General features: G+C 34.6%; 1 protein-coding gene and 1 pseudogene across 3 annotated transcripts in view; both read right to left on the bottom strand.

Annotated features, from left to right (window-relative positions):
- The window catches only part of Arms (Ankyrin repeat-rich membrane spanning), a 761,760-nt gene that overhangs the window by 304,795 nt on the left and 434,917 nt on the right, over positions 1–22,048 (bottom strand). The window lies entirely within an intron of this gene.
- Positions 1–22,048, bottom strand: part of LOC136839028 (NADH-ubiquinone oxidoreductase chain 5-like) — a 59,946-nt pseudogene that overhangs the window by 2,335 nt on the left and 35,563 nt on the right.

Genomic DNA, 22,048 nt, shown 5'->3' with positions numbered 1-22,048 from the left:
GAAAAAGTCATCCAAGTGATAGGAAATAATAATTTAATGACCCTATGACGAAATAATTTTTTTAATATCCAAAATTTTAAGCAATAAAAATATTACACGATGCTCTACACATCCAATACAAATAAGAAATACATTTGAAGTTAGCGCAAGCAAATATATCCTCACATACATACATCTCCACCCTCGTTGCAATCCGCCACATTCGATTAAATATCAAATACTACTTACAGTTCAATAGGAAAGTGATTACAAAGCTCCTTCTCGTCAGAGAATCGAATCTTGACCTTTCTGCAGATACGTAGTTATCATGATTACTAAATTATCCATCTATCTACCTGGTTTAGAAATAACGATGGACAGTGACATTGACCACTGCGCCAATCTTGGTGTTAGTTATTCCAGAGTTATAGTGAAATGGATATTGAACAGTATTTGTGGCTTAATATTTCTTAACATGCAAATATACACACAAACACAGACACAGACACACACACATATATACATACATATATATATAATATACTTTTACAGAGAGAGAGAGAGAGAGAGAGAGAGAGAGAGAGAGAGAGAGAGAGAGAGAGAGACTAAGCATCCTCAAGGTTATGCGCTACCATAATATCACTGCAGAAAATACGGCGGGGAAATCCCCTGCAGGACGCATTTCGTACTGGGCTTATGTAAGTCTTGATGAGGTTCTTACCTTTCCGCTGCGCCCTCCCCCACCTTCCCTCTGGTCCTTAAGGTAACGGAAGGGACCCTGTCTCCTAGCCTCCTCTTTCAAAGTCCTTCTCGCCTTTCTTGGTGTCTAATTTAAGAGTTTCCCGCGTCTGCTCCCCAATTAAAAGACGTTCTTTCAAGTGTGTCCAGTCGAGCGAAACATAAAAAGTAGAGGAAGTGAAATGTGAGGATGCACAAGAAACTCAGAATAACAAATAGAAAAGGTGCTTTAGTATTAAAATTCCTGAGTTAAAAATAAAGATGATAATAATTAACAGATTTTTCCCAAACAGAGGGGTTAACAGAAAAATCAAGACATCCACTGCACATCCAAAGATAAGTCCCTTGTGCACTGAAACTTCCAAAACTTCCACTAGTTCACAAACACACAAAGACTCATCAGGTGCTTGTCGATCCAGTTATAAAAGTTCACCTCTATGATGACTAAAAACTTTCCAAGCTACAGCCCCTTCATTTCATCACTTATGCTACGTTATCAACCTACAGTAGTATCCTGTAAGTTCCTTCGCCACTTTCTTCCAAGGGCGTCTCATTTACACATTCTCTTGTCCAGTTTCCTCTCCCATTCTCACGACAAGAAAATAACTCCATATATGTTTCCCCTTTTAATATTTTGTCTTATTTTAATCCTTCCATTAACCCTTTACCCACATATGCAACATAAAAAGTTCACTTCATCGGCTTCACCTTTTTCGTTTAGTCCTGTGAAATCATAATTACTATATATAAGTTGATCAGAAATAAAGATGTGACCTACCTTCAGTAATCAGATCAATAACTTAATATATAAAGGAAGAAAAATTTCCTAATTCCATGTATTCTCGAGCAGGTATTGGACATAAATGACAATTTACTAACAGTTTTTGCAGTACAATTTAGAATTGTCACTTTAATCGTTACATTGTTGCCTTGAGCCTAAAAGCTTAGTTATACTATACGTGAATATATATATATATATATATATATATATATATATATATATATATATATATATATATATATATATATATATATATATATAGCCATCGAATGCCAATGCATACGATAAATAACAATTTACCAAAAAAACTGACAAAGGGACGGTCTACAGACAGGAGGTACACGCTCTTTGGAAGATCATCGTCAGTAAGTGCCCTTTGAAAAACTATTGCTTGGAGTCTTCACCAGCCCAACCTGGTAGCTGCCCTTGTGATTACGGACAGCACTGCTGCTAAGGGACCCAAGAATTCAAATGCCACCGTGGTTTACAAATTTAAAAGTGAAAAAGCATCTCGCTGGACACACGATGACTACCTTGAGAATGTGCATAACAGGTCATTTTGAAGTCATGGCTAAATATAGCCATGAGGATGGCTATATTTAGTTTGTTTTTGCTCATTACAGTTATAACTTTGAATTTTCAGGTGTCTTCTGTCTTCGTTTCACCTCCAGCAGAAGAAAATGGCTTTTCAGGTCGTTGACATGCTCTCTAGACCCCAATGTTTAGATTCAAGAAGAATCATCCTGATCCGTGAATTTTTTCTTAATTTTTGTTGTTTTTCCGTTTCTTGTATTAATTTTTTTTTATTCTACTCATCTATAAATTGGTTTTAGTTACAGTGTAAAGGACGTATAGACCTGTAGAAAGTTAGTGTTATTAGCTGGAACAGCTGTTGGCATTCACACACACACACACACACACATATATTATATATATATATATATATATATATATATATATATTTATGTATATATATATATATATATATATATATATATTTATATATATATATATATATATATATATATATATATATATTTATGTATATATATATATTTATGTATATATATATATATATATATATATATATATATATATATATATATATATTTATGTATATATATATATTTATGTATATATATATATATATATATATATATATATATATATATATATATATATATATATATATATATATATGAAGCTACCCGTAATACCTGTCAGAATAAATAAGAACAAAATACGAATTAAAGACTAGAATGAATATAACAGTACCTAAAGGATGCATACCCGGGAACTATTATATTCTAAACACCCTGCCCAATGGTGCAACGCCCATCTAAACTTACAACGCACGTAAGGATTCAGCATGTAATAGTACAATAATTGCATACTAATGCAATGGCATTTTTTTTTCATTTAAAGTTTGTAGTTACGCCGTTCACATGTTACACCATTGTGAACACATATATGTGCGACTGTATTCTTTATTAGTCTACAGCTATTTTAGCAGTCGAGAAAAACTCTCTCTCTGTTGATCAAAATAATGGGAACCCTGATGTTTCAATATGTAAATGGAGAGTAAAATTCAGGGTACAAAAACGACATATTCATAAATACTAATATTACAAATTATTGGGTAAGCAACAAAGTACTAAAAATTGTTTGCTTAAAGAGTACCGTACTGCAAATACCCAGACATAATATGACTATTTGCTGCTCCAATAAATGAAATGAGAAACTCATGATGTCTCTCAATCACTTCTGTTGGATTTGGCATCTCAAAAAATCTGAAAACTGAGTATTTGATAAAAATACCAGAAAAGAGTTAAAAATATCTAAGAACAATGGAATTTAAAAATGAATTCCATCTAAAAATTGTTATGAATGAGACGTGAAGAATGCTGAAACCAAAGGCAAAAAACGTAAACAATGAGAGACGGAAGAAGATAATTAGTTCATGACGATGATAAGAAAAAATAAGTAAAGAAAAAATCTACATGAGACGGCAAAAATTAACCCTGAAAAAATATCTTCAGCAGGTAATGTCAACAAAATTTTTTATTCTTTTGGTGCCGAAGGCCGTAGGAACAGGAATTTATTTCTAGTCCAAGGCTGGGTGATGCAAGGAAACTGAGTTCGAATCCCGCAAGAAAGCTATAGACAGCCTCTCAAAGAAGGAAGAATTTATACATCATGGAAAATGGAATTATTGTAAAAACTTCAAAGCTTATTACGTAAAAAGTAAACCGACAAAACCGCGTCAAGTAAAAGCAGGAATTAGATTGAAAGACGACGGGTGTATACAGAAAAACGGAAATTGAAATACACACGAGATATTATAAGACAAGGGTAAGTAAGGAAAAAAAATGGAAATAAGAGTATGAAAATATTTTATCAAAATTAAAACAAACATAAAAATGAGAGGAAACAACAAGAACCGGATATGGAGGAGAAAGGGAACATGAAAATTACAACGAAAAATAGAGGCTATTAGATTTGTCGTTCATGAAGAGAATCAGACCAAAGACAAAGAGAATAAATCTTTAATCTTCCTCACATGGGACTGCATCATCACCTAACACTATTTATATATATGTGTGTGTGTGTATACATACATATATACATAGATAGTTAGGTAGATAGATAGATATTAGTATGTATATATGTATGGGAATCTTAAGTACTCTCTACCTTTCCATGGACACCGTACACAAAAGTAGTAGGTAAAAAAAAAAAAATGAGTAAACACCCAAAACCCATTCCTTAAAAGGCTACTTTATGTCCTACTTGTACCACAAGCAACGCAAGCAACCAGTGGTTATCAATAGCTGAGGTGTGCCTCACTGCCCTCCGTTGCATGCTGTAGCAATCTGCATAAGAACAGGCATTAATAATCATCCGAAGCCGCATCTTATCAGTGACAGAATGCTCTGATTTACGATGATTAATATGTTTACTCTTGCGTCTGATTGCTCTTGTCATACCATTAATATTAAATGCTCTCACTGCCATTCTTATGTCAACGATTCCTATTCTCCATATTTTATATAATACACGCACACACACACACACACACACACACACACACACACATATATATATATATATATATATATATATATATATATATATATATATATATATATATATATAAATTCGGAGAAGTCTTGTTTGTATAAGTTTATGGCATTATTAGGTTTACTTTGATTCAAAATTGGTCTTGAGTAAGCGACAGATGAAGGGTACCCGTGCATACATACATGTATACATACATTCATACACTCATAAGTACCCATGTACTGACACCCTTCATCTGTCCCTGAATCAGTAACAGTTTTAATCTTAGTAGACCTAATAATGCTATAAATATCTACAGTAGTTTTACAAAAGAGAATTTTCAGAATTTGTGAACATATCTCTGAATCGCTAATATAAACCGACAAACTATATACTTGATTAATTCAAATGCTATACTAGAAAATATTCAGTCTCTCGAATACGGCATCAGTCGCAAGTGAATCCCAGAACCGCATTAGAAAATCTTCATAAGAATGCAATCAAATTGTCCATTTCAAAGACAGCGGAAAAAAATTGCATACTAATAAATAAATAACGACAAAAAATAGAAGGTGAACGGAAATGATGTCCAAAGACAAATCACCCATGAAATATCGATTAGAAACAAAAGGTTCTTTCCCACATCACGATTTCATCTCTTCCACCTGGTTTAATCGCCCGTAAAACTGAATAACAGGAGCCCAAAGCAATGGAAGCCCCGTTCTCCCTCCATCGATTGTCCGTTTAAGGAAAAAGGTTATAAGTGCCGGTGGCAGGAGTGATACATCATTCTCTTCGCTTTGTTCCAGTCTACTCTCTCCCTCTCATTGCTACCTTTGATGCTGTAAAGCCATTTTACCATGCAAATAAAACTATTCATCTCTCTCTCTCTCTCTCTCTTTCTCTCTCTCTCTCTCTCTCTCTCTCTCTCTCTCTCTCTCTCACACACACACACACACACACACAAACACAGTGCTTGTAAAGACATTGTATACAGAAATTGAAGTTACTGTCTAATGTCGCTCTTCAGATCCAATCTGCATTGCTTTCTCTTTTACTTTCCATCACCATTTCTTCTTATCTATGGCTGTTAAACATCTTTCACTTCGTCTTGTTTTAATTCTCACAGGCCACCATTGCCATTATCTGGTAATGACGTTCTAAGTAAATTATCTAATGATAATTTGAACCACGATACCTCAAAAGAATATGTCAAGGATCTTTTAAGATTACTCCCGTTACTTTTCAACGATTCAAACCCGTTATATTCGCACAAAAAAAAGGTATATTTTAATTCTTAACAAAGAAGCTAATGAATTACTTAAGATAAGTGGTGTTAAATTACTAGGTTGAAACGTACAACAAGGCAGGAAACATGGGCTAGGCACGAGACTACATTGGTTTGGCGGTTTATTTAGGATAGCCTGAAAAAATAAGAATTTTTTCCTAAAAAAAAATGGGGTTGTCATGAAAAAAGTAGGATGCTTTGTTCTTGATCTACATATCGTCGATAGACTTAGCTCAATAATTGCTTCCTGAAAGTATTTAAAACTTCATCGTATTGATCTGAATACTTCACCAAGACTGACATTTCATCCAGCAGGTGTACTAAACTGCTGATTTGAAGACGACTGTCACTCGCGCTAATCACGCGTCAAAAATTCCATTAATCGAAAATTATTCATAGAGTGACATTCCCGTTAGAAATCTACGATGCAAAAAAAAACTCGAAAGATAATGATCAAGAGACAATATGTATGCAGGTGTGGTTACCTGCTGGCAATGAGTCTAAAGTTTTCAGTGTGGAAAAAGCTACTTGGTAAATACTTAATGAAAGTCCAGCGGCGGCGATTACGCGCTCATTTTACAATAGGCATAACTGCGCTCTCAAGTGTAGGCGGAATATGACTGCTGCTGATCTAAAATTATTACGCGGCATAATTACGCTTATGTATACAGTATGTACACAAATGTGCAGATGCCCACCTTAACTTATATTTAAATATTTTCACCATACTCTTTTTGTCCTTCAACGGGATAGAATGTATGTGTGTGTGTGTGTGCACGTGTGTGTGTGTGTGTGTGTGTGTGTGTGTGTGTGTGCGCAAAAACTAATAATCCATTTAGATTCCCCGAATCTAATTGGGGAGCTGTCCGGCTTCATATACCTCATTACACGGCCCAACAGACGCGCTCAGACTGGCCGCTGTCCTGTGTGCCTGCACTTGAAACGCTGTTGCTTCCCAGCAAAAAACCACTCACAGTGAGCTTATCTGATCTCCATTAAAGGAACTCTTTTTAAGCGGTCTGCACTTCGTATCGCTGCACCGCCTAAGATTAATCTATATCTTGTTGTCTATCTTCTTCTACTCAAACTTTCCGACAGGACTGAATTAACAGTAAACTTAATGGATTAGTACAGAAATATAATGAAATTAGTAAAAGATACATTACATGAGCAGTTCCACTACATTACGATTATGAAGTCAACTATTATCGTAATACAGGTACAGCGGATAATATATGAAAATGTAAACAACATACTACGGTAATTAAAATAAACATTACACGTTAAATCTTATTGAATAATTTCATTCTTACATTCTCCTCAATATCTCATTTTACTCTGCTTTGACTACTAAAAATTCACACTTTCAGTTTTTTCGTTTTTAAAATGATAATTCTCTTAATTTACTTACAAACACATTCAGACCCATCTGCTTTGCGCTGCACAGATGATCAAAATATTATTTAGAATCAAAAATCCATTTGGGCTCTAAATGTTCTTGGCAATAGTTGAAATATGTACTCGCAACATACAGGAACAAAATGAAGAGATTTAATATTGGCGATTAATAACAACAACAACAGTAAAAAAACTCCATTTTACTATGAAAAATAAAATTCAGAAAATAATTGGCCAAAAACATTGTAATAATAATAATAATAATAATAATAATAATAATAATAATAATAATAATAATAACAATAATAATAATAATAATAATAATAATAATAATAATAATAATAATAATAATAATATCTATTTTCGATAACTGCCCTTCAATTTCCAATCCGACCATTCTCTACGACCACTGTTCAGGGCTATATTTCCTCAATAAACATTTCGTTAAGCATCCTTTTCCTTATTTTTTTTCTGTCGCCTAATTCAATACAAGGCTGTTCTGTGATAGGGATCACGTGCTATGCTTGCATCAGGCACGATTCGTCACAGTCTTGTTGCAAGCAATATCTTCCTTAACGGAACCGTAAATATTTGAGACAATTGCCATTTTTGGGATTTTATGTGAAGCTCGCGTTGGTGTGCCTGCTTGAAAAGTTGTGTTCTCCGATTTCATCCCAGGCGAGTACTTCATCCTCATTCAGAGTCGCTGTTTACAATTTATTTTTCTCTTGTGAATATTTTGCAAATCACTAAAGATACTTAATTCTCGGTCAGATACGACCATCATTAGAGCAGATGCTCACATCGTACTCTTTTACTGAGAAAGATTTTATATACATACACATATATAAATAAATATATAATAATAATAATAATAATAATAATAATAATAATAATAATAATAATAATAATAATAATAATAATAACGACAGAGTGCCAAGTGCTTTCCTGTAATTAACACATCTCCTGGGCAAAAAATGAAACAATTATATTAGCAGGAATATATTTGATCTGCTTTTAAAAGATGTATCCTAGAAAACTTTGAAAGTTGAGCCCTGGTGTGTACAAAATAGACAATCTTATTGTTGATAGAATATCGAAGGGTGAAAAGTATCATTTAATTCTTCATAGACAAGTGGTTTTACTATCACTCGCCATTATTACTTTATTATGTGTGATGTCTTTTTATGTATATTAGTATCACTATTACTATTGCTGTTCATATTTGTGAATTCAGCTATTTTTATAAACTGGCTGAGAAGTAACTAGCTTGTTATCATTTATTTTTGTAAACGATGCTGTCTGTCCTCCAGCAATTCTTTTCCTTTTCTGTCTTGTTTGTGTTTTGCAGCTGAGTAATCTAGATGAACATGGTTTCTGTTTGTAATGGCCTAATATTACATTTTTACATTACTTTTTTGTAAGAGCTTTCCTTCTCTCTTATTTTAATACTTTGTTTCACTTGTGCCGTCAAGGTATGTTAATTACACGGAAGTATTTGGCACTCTGTCGTTTCTTTTTAAACTTTCCCTATGGCCTCAGCTGATAATCAAATCATGCGCATATTTAGGATTTTTAGTATGCTGTATATAGATATGTGTGTGTGTGCATGTATATATACACGTGGGTGCGTCTTTTAACAATAACCTCCTTCCCAGGGAGTTCGAATCGTGGACCACTGAAGTAGCAGGTCGATACTTGACCCAGGCAGCTTTAGAGAGCAACATAAAAAGAGAGGAACCAGATTTGCCACTGCATATGCATGGTGTCATAGTGGACACTACTGCATCCCATAAATTATGATTTCACCCTCTCCCCGCTCTACCAGCAGTGAATATACACATTTAATCCTTTACCCCAGTTGGTCCGAGATGATGTACACAATATAAGCAGGCAGTATCGCCTAAAAATAGATGCTACCAATAGTCCCTTTTCCTGTTACCACGCATGCGCAATGGCACATCTTGTCCTCCTCTTACTGTAAATACTCTCTAAAGCTGTTTGAATTAAGCTTCAACCTGCTACTTCACTGGTCTTCGGTCTGTATCCCAGGAAAGGAAGTTATTGTTAAAATCTATTTCCAAGCGATAATTACTACTTACGGGCCCTTCACCAACCTGCATCCTTTTAAATCATCCCAAGAAACTGATCCATTTTGCCAAAATTCCGTACACACAAATAAACTGCAAAAAATTAGTTAGGTAGCTTCCACATTATACCATTTCATTTTTATTCAATAATCACCCTTTCGTTTTGTCTTGCGATATATATATATATATATATATATATATATATATATATATATATATATATATATATATATATATATATATATATATATATATATATATATATATATATATATATATATATATATATATATATATCAAAAAGAGAGAGAGAGAGAGAGAGAGAGAGAGAGAGAGAGAGAGAGAGAGAGAGAGAGAGAGAGAGAGAAAGGAACAACATGTCCTATAATCCTATTATTGATGATTTTAATCAACATAAATGCCTAACTAACAATCCCGAGGCTGTTTTGTTCTCATACACAGCGCCCACCATCCTTTCATTTCCTTGATCGACTCAGCTGACCATATCCAGTTAATTTATACTGCCAATGTACTAATTACCAGAAGGAAATGAAAAGCAACAATAGGAAATCAATTTTATTCTTCTTTTCTTAAAACTTCTCCTTCTGAGCATTGCATATTTATTTTAGGTGAACTTTTTCAACTTTCCTTTATATGAAACTTTTATAAAATCTTCATTTTATAGTATGCGTGCATATACCGTACTGTACTGTTATAATGCATCACAACAGACCACTTCCCTTTAAGCAATGCCTAGCCATGAAAAAAAAAGTCTTAGGTTAATGGGCTGATAAACGACCGCCTACATATGTTTGAGTAGGAAGACGTAAATATTACAAAAATTTTTTGACAATATATATTGCTTCCAACATCTTACCTCCATGTAAAAATTATACTGTACTAAAAGAACAAAAAATAAATGGGGTCGGGGGGATTCCAGAGTTAACATTATTGTAATTCTCAATCTTCATAGAAACTTCTCACCTTGAAACTGGAATGTAAGTAAAACAGACACGTGAAGGCACAAATGTGAGAATGAAAAGACATTCTATTATACATGCATATATATATATATATATATATATATATATATATATATATATATATATATATATATATATATATATATATATATATATATATATATATATATATATATACATATATATATATATATAGAGAGAGAGAGAGAGAGAGAGAGAGAGAGAGAGAGAGAGAGAGAGAGAGAGAGGGCAGGAGCAACGGCAGCAATCAAACGAAGCTCGTGTCTTACTGATGCTGTTGTTGTTATCTCACCTCTGTTAAAGTGGGTTGCAGGAATGGGTTTCCTTAGCCACCGTGACCCCGTGTGGGTTGCCGAGGGCCCCTCCCACACGACCGTTGGGGAGGGGGTGTGGTCTGAGAAGACAGCCATAAAAACTAGTCTACCTCGCCCACCCCAAAGAGACCCGGATGCTTATAAAAAAGAGAAAAAATAATTCAAATCCGTTGCCTTTCCTCAATACTCATATTTGTAGATTTCTCTCATCGATATGGAATATGAAAATTAATAGTGGGCATTCACTGGGGTGCCGAAGAAGGAGGTAATCACACACAAACGCATTACAGTGGCAATCTCACTTTGATATGAGAGAGAGAGAGAGAGAGAGAGAGAGAGAGAGAGAGAGAGAGAGAGAGAGAGAGAGATCTAAGGAACAGGCATTAGAAGAGCACTTAGTTACGCTTTTTATGCCTCCTTAAAAAAAAATGTTCTCCAACAGGCACTGTCGTTAAGAAGCGACATTATAACAACGTGTTTTGATTATGAGGAGACGACCCGCTCATCCCATTAATCATCCAGCCCAAAAATTTTTCTCAACAAGCGGAAGGCCGAAAGGGAAAGGGACTTGAATAGAATTCATGGCCGCGAGTAGGTGGACGCATATACGCACTTCCACAAAACCGTCCTTGCAACTAAAAGATTTACTGTAAATGGATATCAGAACTAAATACCTATCGGTATAACAAGTCACGGTTTGAGAAGGGAGTTCGGGCTACCTTGCATCTCCTGATTACCACAATAAGACGGCTTATTTCAGTGGATTATCACGCCCCAATCGAGGGACACTTTAAAATTCAGGTATGCCTGACGACTTTCGCTTACCTGTTGAACTTAGGTAACGGTTGTGTATATGATTTTATAGGGTAAGCAAAACATATTTCCGTGAAGTTTCCAGTGATACAACAAGTCTATATAACGACCAAATAGCCAGAAATAAACACTAAGGCAGAACTCAAAATTACCCGTTATCCATTCCAAACAGGGGCATATTGGCATACTGTATATCCAAGTTATTTCGTGTGTCGCTCTACAACGGTACAGCAAATGAAACAAAGGGCGAGCCATGCCAATTTCTCGGAGTCTTCAATCAGGAGAGGCAGACAAAAACAAACAAACAAACAAACAAACAAACACGGCCGACGACGATGTGAAACGGCACGGAAAGATTAGATTCAATGCCATCTATTCAATTACCCGATGCTCCGAACGCGCCAGTGAGTTGCAGATTTAAGTTGCTGACGTAAGTTACATGCAACTACTTACTGAAGCCATAAGAGCTACCGAAAACTTCCGTTAGATCACTTCATACTTTTCATATGGCAGGAAGGGGAAACATAAAATGAGAGGGGTCAACGAGGAAATAGGGAGAGGGAACAAAGAAGGAGGTCTAATTAGAAGGCAAAAACGTAATTAGAGTAAATAAGAGAAGAAAGATACTTGAGCGATGGTAATACTTGAGAGATTGTGAAAAGATATCTGACCAATGGCTGTATTCCTGAAAGAACCTGAGAACAAAATTAAATCTGTAAAACTGACAGAAAATAAGAAAAAATTTTCATTTCCACGTCACAACACATAAGAGGATTATGTGAAAATGCACCCGGCTAAGATTATATTAAAAATGTCGAGGAAGGTCAAAAGACAGCCTTGACAAGAAAGAGCAAAAAATAAACAAATAAAACAAAAAGTGAGAGATAGCGGGTGAAAAAAAAAAGTAAGAGATAGCGGGAGAGGAACAAGTGGGTGGAGTGGGGTGGGAGTGGAATGGGGTTAGCACCAGCACGTCCATAATCCCGTGCTTGCGAGGAGAAACCAACAACGAATTCGACACACGTGCCATTCAACCCTACGTATCCCACTGCATTTGTTTAAAAGAAAACAATACTTACTAGGAAAATCATTAAAGATTTGAAGCACGAAGTGTCCAAGCAGGAAAACCATTGAGGACTGTTCAAGCAGTGATTCACAAAAGGGTATTGCTAATGCAACCGCATGGGGTCCCTTTTCAATATGCTCCGCATCGCTGGTGATTGCATTTTTTGTCTTCGGTTTGAATCGATGTGGAAAACTAGTCTAAATTTGCAGTTAAAGTTTAAGTACAAGGTTCTTTAACGAAGGTTCCGCTGCACCGAGTAGTAGTGGCGAAGTTTCATATGCTCTGTTTTTTTTTTTTTTTTTTTAAACGAGGGAAAGCAGGTAAAATCATTTATGACAAACATGAGAGATAAAATTATTTAAGAAAAACTTGAAAGAATTCAATAGAAGCAGATAAAATCACTAAAGAAATCTCAATGCACAAGTTACCAAGTATATAACTTTATTTTATACTGTCAAGATAAGCAGACGACTGAGCACAGAAAGGATAATGACAATGAACGCGAACGTACTTTTTGGTCCTGGGGCTAAGTTACTAAAGCAATCATAAAAAGAACAATTATGCATGATTATCCCGTCTTTGAATTTTTTTTTTCGCTCTGCCAACATAGGCATTAAGGGTTAAGTGTCATGAGATAAAATGTAAGGCTTATCGTAAGGTTGTGTACCGATGTTATCAGTCACCATTATCTGCGCTATTATGATAAGATTTTTAACAAAAGTTACCACTGCTACTAACGCTTATAATTACTGTTTATGATTTCAACAACGTGGGTATGTACGATAAAATAAAAAAAAATAACGCTACTGTCAAGGCTACGTAAAATCGGAGAAAGAAGAACCTGTTATTTGGTTAATGACACGAAGGCCTAAATCCTTTACAGAGTAACTGTTTGCATCTACATTGCTGCAGAACAGTCAGCAACGGAAAGAATGGATTACATCCTGATAATGAAAAGGTCTGTAGAATATGATATCATGTGATCTCTCAGAACAAGATTAGAAAAATGCAGGTCTAAAACACCATTTAAACTGAGTACATAAAGATAGAAATAAATACGAAGTATCAGAGAGCGCAACATAAGTCATCTAGCTTTTAAAATGAAATCTCACACTGAGGTATTGAAAATTATTACTGTCCTAAAATAAATGCTAAACCAAGTATCTCGTGAGGTTTTCGCAATAATCTACAATCAAAATAAAAAACAGGTATAAAGTCCTTAACTCCGAGATGAAAAATTGCACTGAAGTCTTTAAAGAAATTTTATAATGAAGACAAACAAATAAAAATAGCAGCAAGGTGAGGGCAGAATACTTTTCACTCGGTCGGCCATGCATGCAACGAGCTCTTAAAGGAAGACGCGAATCGTGCCCTAGAGACGAAATCACCCATGGAAATTGTGACTGACGAGATTTACTGGGGCAAACGTCAAAAGGAAAAAGAGTAGACGGGTTTAAAAGAGTTATGTTGGTTATGTGTGTGTGTGTGTGTGTGTGTGTGTGTGTGTGTGTGTGTGTGTGAGAGAGAGAGAGAGAGAGAGAGAGAGAGAGAGAGAGAGAGAGAGAGAGAGAGAGAGAAAGTTTACTATTTCTCAAACAGGACATGTATATATGTTAGTGTGCATATATATATATATATATATATATATATATATATATATATATATATATATATATATATATATATATATATATATATATATATATATATATATATATATATATATATATATATATATATATATATATATATATATATATATATATATATATATATATATATCTATATCTATCTCAAGGAATTTGCTCATACTTAAAATATAATGGGAACTTCCCTCCGGTAAGAGATAAGCTCGTAGGGGAAAATAAAATAAAAAATAAAAGCTGAATCACAATCTAAGGAGAAGCAATACAACCGAAAATATACAGTGTTTTAAAAACAACCACGGTGTTATTGTTAAAAAAATTAACATTAATTTGGATTCTGGGAAGCAACTTGTGTCAGGTACTGCAATCATATTTCCATTAACTGATTTTTTATAAGTATAGGGCTTCCTCTCATCAGGCTAATGCGTTCCACGTGCTCCAACCAAAATTTTTAAGGATAAGGAGTGAGGTTTTATCTTTTACAGATATAAAACGTTCAAATCTTTTTATAACGGAAACAATAAGAATTATGGTAGTTTCGACCCCAAAGCATTTATTTAATGCTAAGCTTTTCAAGATAAAAAATAAAGCTCTCCTGTAAGATGTCATATTGATTAATCAGATACAAGTTTTTTTGAGTTCCTTTATGAGTGATGTAGTTTTGACTATTGAATAATGAATAAAGCTTGTACATAATGGTCACAAACATGGAATACCGATAAAAAATCAAGTATTCAAAAATATAACGATAGATACCTATCCAGGTTCATATCAAACAACAATAAACACATTTTTTTAAAATGTTGACATTAAGCAACTCTGAATACCTAGCTGATGATAAGTTACATCTTCAGCAAACAGCAGCAATGTACGAAAGTTTTCTGAATGCGACATACGCATTCCACAGCGGACTTGAGCCAAGTAAGAGTAGCTTTTTGACAGTACAATGAGACGCTAAGTGACGTAGTGTTAGCATTGTCTGAGCACTGAATATTCTTGTTTATTCACAGCAGTTGAGAATTAACCTTTTGTCCTTTAGCATCACGTGAATCACAATCATATATTTATGGAGAGAGAGAGAGAGAGAGAGAGAGAGAGAGAGAGAGAGAGAGAGGTGATTGATGAATTGGACGAACTGCGTTTTACTGAATAAGTGGATATGTCCCACAGAATGGGATTGTCTTGTTTACTTAAGTGACTTAGTATTAAAACGTGCTCGTTAAACACAGCGCTCTGGAATTCTCTTTCTGCTCTGCCTTTCTTGACTCTTTTTAACTTTTATCCCCCCAAAAAGTTAAACCTTATCTTTTATCCTTCTTCCTCTCTTTACTAAATATTGTCTTTTATTCATTTCGGTTCAGGTTTAGAAAAGAGGGCACGAGGTTATCCGTCCCACTGACATCTGTCCTCATCAAAATAGGATATATTTAGCTTAAATGCAAGTATTAAATATTGTAGAGCTTTCTAAATAAAGGTTAAAAATGAAGAAATATTCAGTTTACATTTACAACAAATTTAGAATTCTCAATATAGCAAAGCATGAGGAGTACAACCGAACAACTCTATCGTACTTTACAAAATAAGGGAAAATTAAATTCAGTCAAGCCCACTGGATAAATTAACAATTTCCTCTAGAGAGAGAGAGAGAGAGAGAGAGAGAGAGAGAGAGAGAGAGAGAGAGAGAGAGAGAGAGAAAACAGGTGTATGTAAATGAATGGCTGTTCTGACGAACTAAAATGAAACCGGGCTTAATTTTATAAACAGAGGTAACCATATGGGTTTTCTCAAAAATAACAGACTGATTTTTTTAATACTGACAAACGTATCTGAAGACATTCTTTTTCAGTGCGCCTTAAGAATAAAACTTGCGGACTAGTTTTACGTCGCCTACTGAGCCCTCGACGTAAAACCAGTCCGCAAGTCGGTTTGCGATCTAAAAACACCTAAAGGCCCCCAACGCATGCATGAACTAAACTGGAGCCAAAGGAGATGAAATACCCCAGAGGGTCTGAAAGTGAAGCACGAACAGGTCATGGTACGCGTAGCATTCGCACCAAAATTGGCAAATTTTTTTTTCGATACAGCCAATTATGAAAAGTGGGGCAGACTCAAAGTCTTAAAGCTAAGTGGTTTTAAAAGCAGTCACGACGGGCAAGCTACCTCGCATACAATCGTACTATATATGGAGAAAATAGATGGAACTTTCATATAAAGTCAGACCGAGTACGTACCTGTGAAAGGTGTTACATTGAAAATGAATTGAAAGGAAAAAAAAAAAACACGCCAGCGCACATATTACAACAATGAATTCTGAAGCTCTCACGGTTAATTTCAGAATCTCTGAAGGCACTGGAAGTATTGCATACGTTACACAATTATAATTGCTAGAATGCCATTGAATTTGCACGAAAATCTAGAGATACAAATCTCGCAATTGCAGATGGATAATGACATATCCATAAATAGATACAAACATATATGCATATATATATATATATATATATATATATATATATATATATATATATATATATATATATATATGCATATATGTGTGTGTACACACACACACACACACACACACACACACACACACACACACACATATATATATATATATATATATATATATATATATAAACATATATATACCCGCGCATGCTGGGAAGATATATATAATATGTCAGAGTGGAATAAGTTTCACTATTAAAAAGTACTCTATGAAAAAACTATTAAACGTACTCTATGAAAAAACTGACTATTTCCAAAGTAGTCACTAACAAAACCAGATGAGACACTTGCTGATATATTACTAACAAAGTTGCAAAGACAAAGTCTGACAGGAGTTATCACAGAATAAAATACTATTTTTTGGAAACTATAAATTTTTTTAAATACATTATTTTTCCTGTTTCAAAAAAATACACCATCTGCTATTATTAACTATTCATACCTTCACATGTCAGTCATATACTGAGCTGAACGGCTGTTTATCATTTATCAAATCACAGATGGATTACAAAATAAAAAATAACGAAATACTTGAATGAAAACAACAAGAGGTGAATTCCCTGGTACATGTCCAAAGACATTTCTTTATGCATTATGGGATTGCTGAATAATAAAAAAGATATATAATCATCAAAAACGACTCTTCCTTCACATATAATTCAAAATGGCTTTAAAATCATACTGAATGAAGACTTCGAGTACAACTTTGGCACGTCACTGCATTATTGTGACGGCATGGAAAGCATGAACTAAATATCCTTAATCAACCAAATACTTATAATAAGTGGCTATTAAGTAATTATTTCTCTCGCAATCAAAACGAAAGTAGAACTTTATATCAGAGTTGCGTTTCAAATACTGTGTGTTGAACCCATAGAGTTAACACCATCCATTCTGTATATACACCATCCTAACACGCACATATATCTAAACACACACACACACACACACACACATATATATATATATATATATATATATATATATATATATATATATATATATATATATATAACACCACAGGGAAGATATTGCTAAAACATCGTCAGAGTCCTCCGAAGATGGCTTAGTTAAGCAAGAAAGCCGCAACCAGTCAGGACCTGCAACCGTGTTTTATTTCTTCCCTGTGGTGTTTAATGTATAAAATCCAGTGTAGGGTTATTATATATATATATATATATATATATATATATATATATATATATATATATATATATGTATGTATTATTATATATATATATATATATATATATATATATATATATATATATATATATATATATATATATATATAAGATTGAAATTCCATTGACAGATAAAAGCTTAAAGATGTCATAATATGAATAATTTTATTAATGTTAAAGCTTGACAAGGCGATGGTACGATAATATGGATGGTACATAAGTATGGACAGTATGGATGGTACGTTAATAAAAGCGAAAGACATCAGAACTAAGGAGAAAAAGAAAGCTAACTTTAAAAAGTTATTTAACGGAAGTATAAAACACGTTGTGAAGAGACTAGTCGTAATGGAAGTGAAGAGCGGCTAGCGTACATGCACGAGAAATAAATAAAAAAAAATAACTTCAGTACCTGGATGCCAGAGAAGTGAAAGTGAAGTAAGAATGCTTACACACACACACACACACACATATATATAGTATACAGATATATAGTGTATATATACTATATATATATATATATATATATATATATATATATATATATATATATATATATATAGAGAGAGAGAGAGAGAGAGAGAGAGAGAGAGAGAGAGAGAGAGAGAGAGAGAGAGAGCTCGATCTTCTCATGTAAGAGATAGATAAGTTGTTGAGGAAAGGTAGGCCATGCAGTAAGTTCATTAATCTACGGCTCCGTGGCTGTGGGCGAACCCGATGACACACTATAAATCCGTACCTATTCGCAATTCCGCTTTCCTAATTGGCCTATTCACAAACATTTATCACTGCGCTACAGATTAAGTAAGTGGTCTACAGTAAGGTTATTGAAACATGTTCTCTGTAAAAAAAAAAAAAAAAAAAAAAAAAAAAACTACTAAAACTTGCAGTGCTTTTTTTTTTAATGTTTCAATTTATTGTGAACTGTTTAAAAGCGAACGATGACTAAATGCTAAATGAACTGTCAAAATCTTAATTTCTTTTCACGGAAATTCGTGAAAAATGGGAATTATATTTTTGCTTTTAAAAAAACGGGATAAATTTAGGGAAAGCATTTCGAGAATTTTAAATAAGTTCATATAAAACTGAAGCAACTCAAATTTTGGTCATTAACAACGATAAGCAGACAAAAATCAAAGTTTCGAAAGCAATAATCTATGGAAAAATGAGTCTATTCAAACTTAATTTTTGCCGTCCAAAACTTACAGTTGTCGTCTGTTCACTATCTTTATTCAGTGCTGTTTCCTCTGATAAATAATTCTCCTGAAGCCTAACATCAAGAATGTCTCTGTTTCAATCGAAAAGAGCAAAAATTACCCATAAATCTAAAAAGTAATTTTCATGTCAACTATTAATAAAATAAAAAGTTAATACTTCTATGCTTATAAGAAAAGTCCACAGGTCCTCACAATGTGAACAACCAAAAATAAATTACTTCTGAAAAAAAAAATACTACGTACACAATAAGAGAAAAAGACTACTGTGGGGAGGAGGTTTTGAAGTGGCCATGGCCTGTGTGCGAAATCTCCCGAGCAGATTAAGTTTAGACCAGTGAAAGTGCAACACTAACGCACCCATCAGATATAAACAATTACCGTAAACAAAATATCTAATCTGGAAATGTTGAGTTACTTGCACAGGAAAAAAAATTTCAATCTGCCATGGTGATAGATGATTCTGTTTTACAAGTAAGCAGATTCAAGTGCTGCCCTTCTTAACGCTCGCGCGTGCAAACACACAAACGCACGCGCGCGCGCACACACACACACACACACTTCCTTAAATCCTCTGTTAACGTGGGAAGGATGAATAAATAACAACAACATCACGTCTTGACCCCATCCATCAGTACACTTTATAGGTTAGTATTTTTAAGCCATCAAAAAACATGACAGTCCCCTTCCCCTCAGTCTCACCCCTCCTTGCTGCTTTCGCGCGAAAGGGTGAGGCTGGCCATGCCTACAGCATACTAATCAAGGCACAAAGCAAGTTTATGGTGGCAGGATTTCAAAGCCAGACGACTGATTGAACCGTTTGCATTCGTTAGCGCTGCTTCAATGTGACTAAAGGGAGGACAAGGTTAAATGGCTGGTTATAAAGGACTTGACGCACATTTAAGTCATCCTTTCATGTGCAAGCCACACCGGTCTTCCAGATATTCGCAACAATCATGCTGGTTTATTATTGATTTATTATTCACGAAGGACATATTTTTATAAAGCCCTATAGAAGAACATGAACCTGTCTAGAAAGCATCTAGAGAACAGAATACACAAAGTCTAACGAATAAACATTACAGTGGGAGAAAGGGCGCTGGTGACTGGTGCAATATATGTACAGTACATACGATACCGGGGTCTAAGCGATGACAGGCAGGGCAGCCGATCGAGACTACAGTCTACCCCAGAGACAAATCAAAGTCCTTCAAATAAAGGCATCGTGCTTACCCCCATAAAATGGGAAAAAAGCACGTTAAAAGAAGAAGAATGGTAAATGTCGCCTATACACAACCCCATGGCAACCATACTTTCCTTTAAGGGAAAGAGTTCATAAAGGATTAAGCAACCAGATTTACCGGCTATCGGCTCTTAACCGTTGAAGTGAAATGAAGCCCCTGCATCATAAATTTCATAAGCCATTGTTGAACGCCCTCCCCAGCGGCAACTTTACTTTAAACATGCATTGTGTTTACTCGTCCTTATCTTTAAGTAGTACTCGGTGAAAGGAATCGTTCATCATTTTCAAAGTTCAGCCGTTTCACGAATAGGGAAATTTCACGAGTATCATTTCCTGTTTGCTCACATGAAAGCCTATTCGCCCAACTCATTTGGCATTTTCCTACTGACTTTACAACCTAAGACCGCCTACAACCACACGATTAATATGATGTCATCGTCGACACTTGAAGCAAAATCTGTCCATCTTCATGCCGATAACTGCCTGACTGTCTAAATTCACGTGTTTAAGATCAAAGCTTACACTGATCATATATTAAGAAATGTAAAATACCTGTAATTCACGTCCTTTTTATAGCTTTGCATATCTTTGACTTCTTCCAACCTCATCTCCCAAAGTTTCGAGGTTTAACAACAACTATTCCATTTATCCAATGTAATTAACCGTCTCTTCTGTAACTCTATCACGTTTTAATCAGTTCAGCTGTTTTTCAGCAATAAAAGGTTTTCAGTTAAATTGGGAGACATTCATATAACCAAACTATACTAAAACCATTCTCTACTTCAATAAGCTTCCAAAATGATTCACCAGAAACAACCTTATGAACATTATTTTCAGTTCATATTTATTTTTCAAGACAAAGCGTATACAACTACAGGTAACAAAACAATCTCTCAGAACGAATGAAGTATAAATCTGTCTTCAATGAAATAGAGTACATTCTGTTTTAATAAAAAAAACATTGATCTGAACCTTTTTAACGTCTTTGCTTTAGGTGCCACCAACCTTATTGAGCAATGGCATCTTTTTCTGGTGGCAGCAAAATGATAATATACATATAATAAAGCTGAACAGTCGAAAAAATGGAAACGTTTTGCATCGATGGCAAACATTAAGTTTAATTAAGTTGAAATGAATTAAAACCTCTGAATCTTAATTTAAATCCTATGCTCACAGTTCTGTGCTTGAGTGCGATACAATACCTTAAATGTCGCAGATGAAAAGAACAGATAAATAGATGTCTAAAAACATAAATAAGTAAAAAACTGAAACTCATACTAAGTCAAATAAATGTTGCACTTGAATCAAGATCTGCTCTGTTGGTTTGTCAGTCTAGGTCCACACCAGGACTTATACTACCTTTCATCTCTTGTAACACTCATGGGATGACCTGGGGAGAAGTACCCGCAATGGCATAAGGTCAACCTAATTCAAACCAACCAACAATCAAGATTATAGGAGTAAGTAAAAGACGAAGAGACGAGGAGAATGTTAGCCTTATTCAGTAAATGCTCAAGAGATTAATTCTTTCGAGAGAATTGCCCTCTGTTTAATCCAAATCTCTCAGTGAAAACTGGATGCCTCAGGATGCATAAGGTAGTCTTGAGGATGCATTTCGTCTGAGTCATCGCTGTCCATCCCTTCGCAGATCTACTTGTCCTTTCGAGCACTTTCACTGCCAGCTACTTGACAGGGACGTGGATTATGTATCTTCCTTATCTG

Source organism: Macrobrachium rosenbergii, chromosome 5 (assembly GCF_040412425.1).
Source record: "Macrobrachium rosenbergii isolate ZJJX-2024 chromosome 5, ASM4041242v1, whole genome shotgun sequence".
In the NCBI taxonomy this organism is placed as follows: Eukaryota; Metazoa; Arthropoda; class Malacostraca; order Decapoda; family Palaemonidae; genus Macrobrachium; species Macrobrachium rosenbergii.
The sequence above is the reverse complement of the archived record's forward strand: the minus strand, read 5'-3'. Positions and strand labels throughout refer to the sequence as shown.